Below are 6337 nucleotides of genomic sequence, written 5' to 3'. Positions count from 1 at the left end.
TACCGTCATAGGACGTGCCCCACAGCCAGCACAAGGGTGGGTGCTGGCCTGAACCACCAGCCCCTGCCCCATTTCCACCAGCCTTTCTCCCAGACGTGGCCAAGGGCTCGTTTCCCTCACTAGAACCCACTGGCACTGTAGTAAGGGAATCCTACGTATTCAGTCTATACTGAGTGTCTGGAACTCCAAGTGACTGGGGTGGTTGGCCCAGCTTCGCTGTGGGTGACACTGACACCAGGGCCACCCTGGCGGGGGGATTTGCCTGCACTGCACCCCCATCACAGGTACACCGGCAGCTCCATCGCCCCCGTGTCACCATCATGGTGGTGGCCTTGAGCATCTCTTGCAGTCCACCTGGTATGACCCCAAGAGCACTGTCCCCATGCTCCTCTCCGTAAGCCGACACATTTTTCTTCCTGCAAAATAAGCAGCAATTGGAGATGTGCAGGTGCCAGACACCCCCTGACTCTATTTTGCCCCATGTCCGGGGCAGCTGCTGGGCAAAATTTTGCAGCTGCTGGGCAATGTCGCTGCTCCCCTGGGAGGTGCTCGGCTTGATCAAGGTTTTAACTTTGAGCCATTCCCTTCAGCAGATCAGGTAATTCCCTGCCTTTGAAATGCAATAAATTTGGTTGCAGGCTGTCCTTAGTTGTAGACCTAACCAAGAGGTTTGGGTGGATAATTTATAAAGGGCAGTAATAAAACAGCCTGCGCAGTTTAGATCTCAGTCAAACTGCAGTGCCTTGCATCTGATTTTACAGATAATTTTTATTAACTTAGTACCTTTGTACCAGAAAGGTCTGACAGGTTTCTTATGGCTGAGGGCTCTCCTGAGCAAGCGTGTGTGTTCCGAAGAGGATCAGAACCACATAGTGCCCGGCCGTGGAGATCACAAACCCTTGGCAAACCCACCTTTTCCCAGAGGCTGGGGCTGCAGGGAGAGGGGCCGTGGCAGGGCAGCGCTGCTCGCCATCCCTGGCCGCCAGCCGGCTGCCGGCGCAGCCTGGCACCGTGCGTGGGGACAGCTGGCGCCTGAGAGTGCCGGTAATTAGAAATGGTTTGCTAACAAATTTCATTCCAAGCCATAATCAGCAGTAGGCGAGTATCCATCCCGAGCATCCCTCTGCCTGGGGCTGAGCACCTCACGTCAAAGAATATGATTGAAAAAGAAGGAAATACATCCTGGGCTGTGCATTGTAGCTGTGGCAGAGAGGGATTTCCTCGCTGGAGAATGCGTGGGGGTGCGTGGCTGTGGGCTGAGACCATGGCAGCCCCCCGGCCATGCTGTGGGTGCGAACCCCTCGGGGACACCCCTGGCAGCGGCTGTGCCTGCGCTGCCATCCCAGTTCCTCCTACCAAGGAACAAAGTCCAGGGGAGAGCGAGAGATGGCAACGTGGTGGCCATCCTAGTCACACTTTGTGCGCAGATGTGTTTATCTGCTACTAATTATTATCCAAATGATTTGCATCTTCTCTCGGACTCGGCCCAACTCCCCTTTGTGAGCGAACCGCTGCCTATTTTTGCCTCGCTCGTTAAATGAGTTGCTTTAGCGGGTGAATTTTGCGGTGCTGATTCAGAAGCTGCAGGACAATCTCCTCTAAGACCCTGCACCCTCTGCTGTGGCTGTGGCCATGGGATGGGGGGAGATGGCCTCGGGGACCTCCCACAAGCAATGGCCACGGGGTTTGCGTTGTTTTACTCAGAGAGCCTTCATCCCGATGCTGGGGAGGATAGGGCACAGGGTCAGTATGAGGTCCACCGGGTTTAACCGAGGGATTGTAGCATCTTCTGGAGCTTCTTTAACAAAACAGTAAGGCTGCTTCAGGTGTGTAGTGCCACCGCTACAAACAGCTCCCAGCAAAGGTGAGTCTTATTCCTAACTCATTCTCCCAGGCTCATTTTTCTGTCTTCACAAGAAATGCAAATATGGATTTTAAAATAGTCATTAACAGCTTCAGTGGTAAATATTTAACCCAGCAACCTTGTACTTTCTCCTCCCTCTGTCTCCCGGGGGATGTGCACAGTGGAGGTGAGCTGGCAGGAGAAAGTGCAGATTATGCAGGTCTTGATAGATCACTTTGGTCCTTTTATCAAAGCATCTTCCTACCCGAGTTATTTCCCCCCTGCTTCAGCTGTTCACTGCCTGAGCTGGCCCTGGCCCACTGGTGGGCACTGTGTGTGGGGGGGTTACGGCGGGGTTTTCTGGCGAAGGTTCAGCCCCCTGCAGGGGAGGGCTGTGTTGGGGACACAGCGTTAGGAGTCACCAAACCCAGGGCTGGCTAACGGGGCACCGCAGCTCTGGCTGCCTGTCCTAGCAGAAATTAAAGAGAATTTGTGTCTCTGAGATCTTAGGAGGCCATGACCTGGAAGTAGCTTTTAACGAATGGAGACAGTCTTGAAAAGTCCCTTGCAGACCTTAGCTGCAAGGTCAGACCTTACCTGCTCTGCGCCTCACTGATTTTAATTTCCCACACGAGCTGCTGGCTAATTCAAGCCAGAATTGTGGCTTTGTTTTGTTTTCCAGTTCTTATCTCCAGGTGACACGGAACTGCTCCCCATCCAAACTGCCAGAACAATTTTCACCCGACATCCACACCTTTGGTCCTGGAGTGTTCGAGGAGGGACCACGCTCCCATTACTGTTGATAGAAAAAGGCACCCAGTTGGCTTCCTATGGAAGCAGCATGGAAACAGGGATAAAAGCGATTGAAACAGATAGCAGGGCTGCGAGGGGATGCTGTGAACAGAGCATGCTTTGATTAACACAGCAATTAGAGCATCTAGGGGAGCAGGAGAGAGAAAGCTGTCCAAAGGGGTTTCAGTCTCAGAGATTCCTGGTGGACTCTTTCAGAGAAGTTGTTATATCCGAAGAAATTTGAATTTTTCCCAAAGAGGTGGAAGCTGCTCCTCTGCTGGCACAGGTGCTCCCTGCCCCCCCCTGCAGTGGGACAGGGTGGGGTGCTCAGGTGGGATGAAGGGGTTTTCCTGCAGCCAGCGACGAGCAGCTTTTCATTTACTCACTCGGGCATGTTCAGTACTAAAAATGTTGCACCCGGCTCCAAAACCTGAGTGACACAGCCCGCATAAAGAGATGGTCTGAGTGCTTTCCTCTGCTGTTTCCCACATGCAGGACAATGCTGACAGATGTGGGAGGGCGGTGGGGGTTGATCAGGCCCCAAACCCCATCCCAAGGCATCATCATCATCACTGCCAGCTGCTGGAAGGCACAGCCAGCGTCCTTCTTCCTTGTACTCCAGGGTTAAAAGAAGAAAAAAAAAAAAAGGGAAGGGAGAGAAACTGAGTTCTCGTTTTGTTGCCATAGCAGCCTTCTGGATTATTTAGACTGATAGCATTTGTAAAAATTCAACAAAGGGTAGAGGATCTCTTGGAAATGGGAGCAGATGTAACATTGCGTGCCATATGCCACTGGGAGAAAATCTATTGGCAAAGGCAACATCATCAGAGTGAAAGCCTAACCCATATTGTGCAGTGGAAAATGTCACTTTCCCTAGATTACAGGGTAGAGCTATAAAGCAGAGAAAATTATGTTCACATATATAATTGCTGAAAGACGTTCAGCAAAGAGCTGAGCCGCTGCTGTGGGAAGGTGGGCTTTTTCTCCCATCCAGAACTTGATGAACCGCCATGTGATACAAAGAAAAGGTTGTTAACATTAAAAATTAATTAACCCTCACACGCAGCTTAATGGAACTCACTCCTGAGAAATCCTGCCCGCACAATAGATGAATTATAAGGGTCTCTGCGAGAGCGGTGAGTAATAGCGCCCTTGGAAAGCCTCTGGCTTTATACCCTGAGCTGCTGCTGCAGCAACCGCTGGAATAATGACCGTGCCTCTCAGTGCCCCAGTCTAACCAGAGAGCTGCTAAAGGCGCTGGAAAGGGACCGGCATCCTGATGGTGCTGTGGGGAGTTATCCTGGGCAGGGGGAGTTAACCTGGGCAGGGGTCAGGGCGAGAGCCTGCCGGCGCCAGGAGGCAGGGGGCACGGGGGCTGGGGGCTGGTGAGGAGGCTGTGGGCAGGGGGCTTCTCCCCGGCTGCACCCTCGCCCCATCGCTGCTGAAGCACACGGCACGATGCTGCCCGCACCTGCAGCTAGCGCACGGGTCGTGCCAGAAAGTCACAGGAAAGCTGAGCAGGCTGCGAAGGTGCTGAGGGGATGGGGCACCTCCCAGGTGGGGAAGGGCTGAGCGCGTGGGGCTCGTGCAGCCTGGAGAAGACTGAGAGGGGTCTTACCAAGGCCTACAAATATCTTCAGGGTGAGTGTCAGAAGGACGGGGCCAGGCTCTTTTCAGTGGTGCCCAGCGACACGACAAGGAACAACGGGCACAAACTGCAGCACGGGAACTTCCGTCTGAATAGGAGGAAAAGCTTCTTCACGTTGATGGTGCTGGAGCCCTGGGACAGGCTGCCCAGACAGGCTGTGGGGTCTCCTTCTCCAGAGATGTGACCCTGTGCGACCTGCTCTAGGTGACCCTTTACTGGTCTGGGTGGTCTCCAGGGGCCCCTTCCCACCCCAACTGTTCTGTGATTCTATGATCTGAGGCCAGCCCATCCAACACTTGGGGGGTGGAAGCCTGGTGGGGGGAAGCTGTGGTTCTCAGGGGTCTCCTATTGCTTGGTTGTGATGTTGATGAAGAAAGCCCTGGCAGCTGCCTGCCCCTGGCATTCCCCACCAGCAGCTTCACAGGGCAAAAGTTCCTATTTTCCGTAAAACTCACTGCTGGTGTTTGCAGGAAGCTGAACTCCCCACTTCGGCACATTCTCCCCAGCTCTTCATTGCTCAGAAAAAAGGAGAAATTAATAATGATTTTTAAAAAAAGGATAGAAACTTGTTAACCCACAGATTTTTTTGATCAAGAGCAATTCCCTGGGGTAAATAAGAAGCAGCAGTGGGGGGATGGTGGAGCTGGTTTCCCCCCGCAGCTGCCGGGAAGCGCGGGGACCTGTCCCAGTGCCAGTGGTGGCCGGGCTTGTCCTCCCCACGCCTCTCCCCATGCCTCCAGCAAGCCCGGCCATCACCCTGGGCACCACTGCCTGTGGGCGGCTGGGCTTTTTTTTCCTGTCTGCTTTCAAGGGAGATGTTTCTACCCGCTGGAAGTCTTCACGGCAGTTTGTAATTTGGAGCACAGCTGCGAGGACCACCTCGCATCACCAGGACCCTTCGCTAAAGCTCCCTTCGATGGAGAGGCAGGTCAGCAAGATTTCCCATCACATCTCACCCAAGGAAGTGATGATCAGCCCTTCAGTCATTAAACCCCAATGTGAATATTTTACGTCTCACCAGCAAAATAAACAAATGGGGGAGGCGGCAGAGCCCTACCAGCCGGTGCTGCCGAGCCTCACCGGGCGCCCGCTCCCCCCCCATTGGCACACCACACCTGGGGTCATCTGCTCCTAAACCGAGTCCTCTGATCTCCCACTAACACAGCAAATCTGCCCGCTTCCAGGCATGCCCGGGTACCTCCGGGAACGTGAGCCGATCAGGGCTTTCGGAAGCCAGGTGGAGCGATGGAAAACCCCAGGCAAAGGCTGCTGCCAGCTCCGTGCCACCTTGCGGTGCCGGCACCCGGCGCGCAGTGCCGGGGATGAGCTGACTCTGGCCGAGACATCAGCAGCGCTGCTGAAACCACTGGTGTCCGCACCAACACAGCCCCGCATCGGCTGAGCGCGGATGTGATTACTTGCTTTGTCCTACATGTATATTTCTAGGAATCAATAGCTATAATCTCACCAGAGCACACCTTAGCATAGCCTAATAAATCATTTTTTCCTCGGAAGAGACAAAGAACAGAAGTTTTCTTGATGCAAGGACCATCCCGAGCACCCCAAGCAAGGAAAGCTCCAGTTCCAGCCAGGGCCACCAGCACCCCATGGGTCCCCTCCTGGCCCTGCACTCTGGGAGCAGGCTGGGACCTGCTGGGGCAGCACCCGGGGCTGGGGGGCAACTGGGAGAGGAGGTGACTGGGACCTCTCGCCCCATGCTGGTGTGTCCATGGGCAACAGCAAGAGGGACAGACCCCGCTCAGCTTTACCAGGGGCTCCCTGCATGCCCGGGGCTTTGCAGGAGCTTCTGCTTTGCTGCAAGCCACCAAAGCCCTGGTGTCACTTCCCTGCTTCCACAACTCCAAAGAATTCTTAAAAAAAAAAGTGATTTGGAATGAAGAAACCACAATAAAAAAAATGTTGTAGTTTGCAGAGCCACCGAATCAAATGCTATGGCACGGGGCTCACACCAGTCTACTCTCCAGCCATTTCTTTCATAGCAATGATTTTTGGAGCCTGGATTTCTCCTGGACAATGTCCCCAAAGGCAGTGTC

At 53.9% G+C, this 6337-nt stretch overlaps 1 long non-coding RNA gene across 1 annotated transcript; it reads left to right on the top strand.

Annotated features, from left to right (window-relative positions):
* Window positions 1–1394: 1394 nt before the first annotated feature.
* LOC119157546 lies at window positions 1395–5797 on the top strand. Its single transcript, XR_005107562.1, has 3 exons — window positions 1395–3771; window positions 4276–5211; window positions 5468–5797. It is a non-coding gene; the product is annotated as an uncharacterized LOC119157546 (long non-coding RNA).
* The last annotated feature ends 540 nt before the right edge of the window (window positions 5798–6337 follow it).

The sequence above is a fragment of the Falco rusticolus genome, chromosome 14 (assembly GCF_015220075.1).
Source record: "Falco rusticolus isolate bFalRus1 chromosome 14, bFalRus1.pri, whole genome shotgun sequence".
Lineage (NCBI taxonomy): Eukaryota > Metazoa > Chordata > Aves > Falconiformes > Falconidae > Falco > Falco rusticolus.
This window is presented reverse-complemented; position numbering and strand designations above follow the sequence as displayed.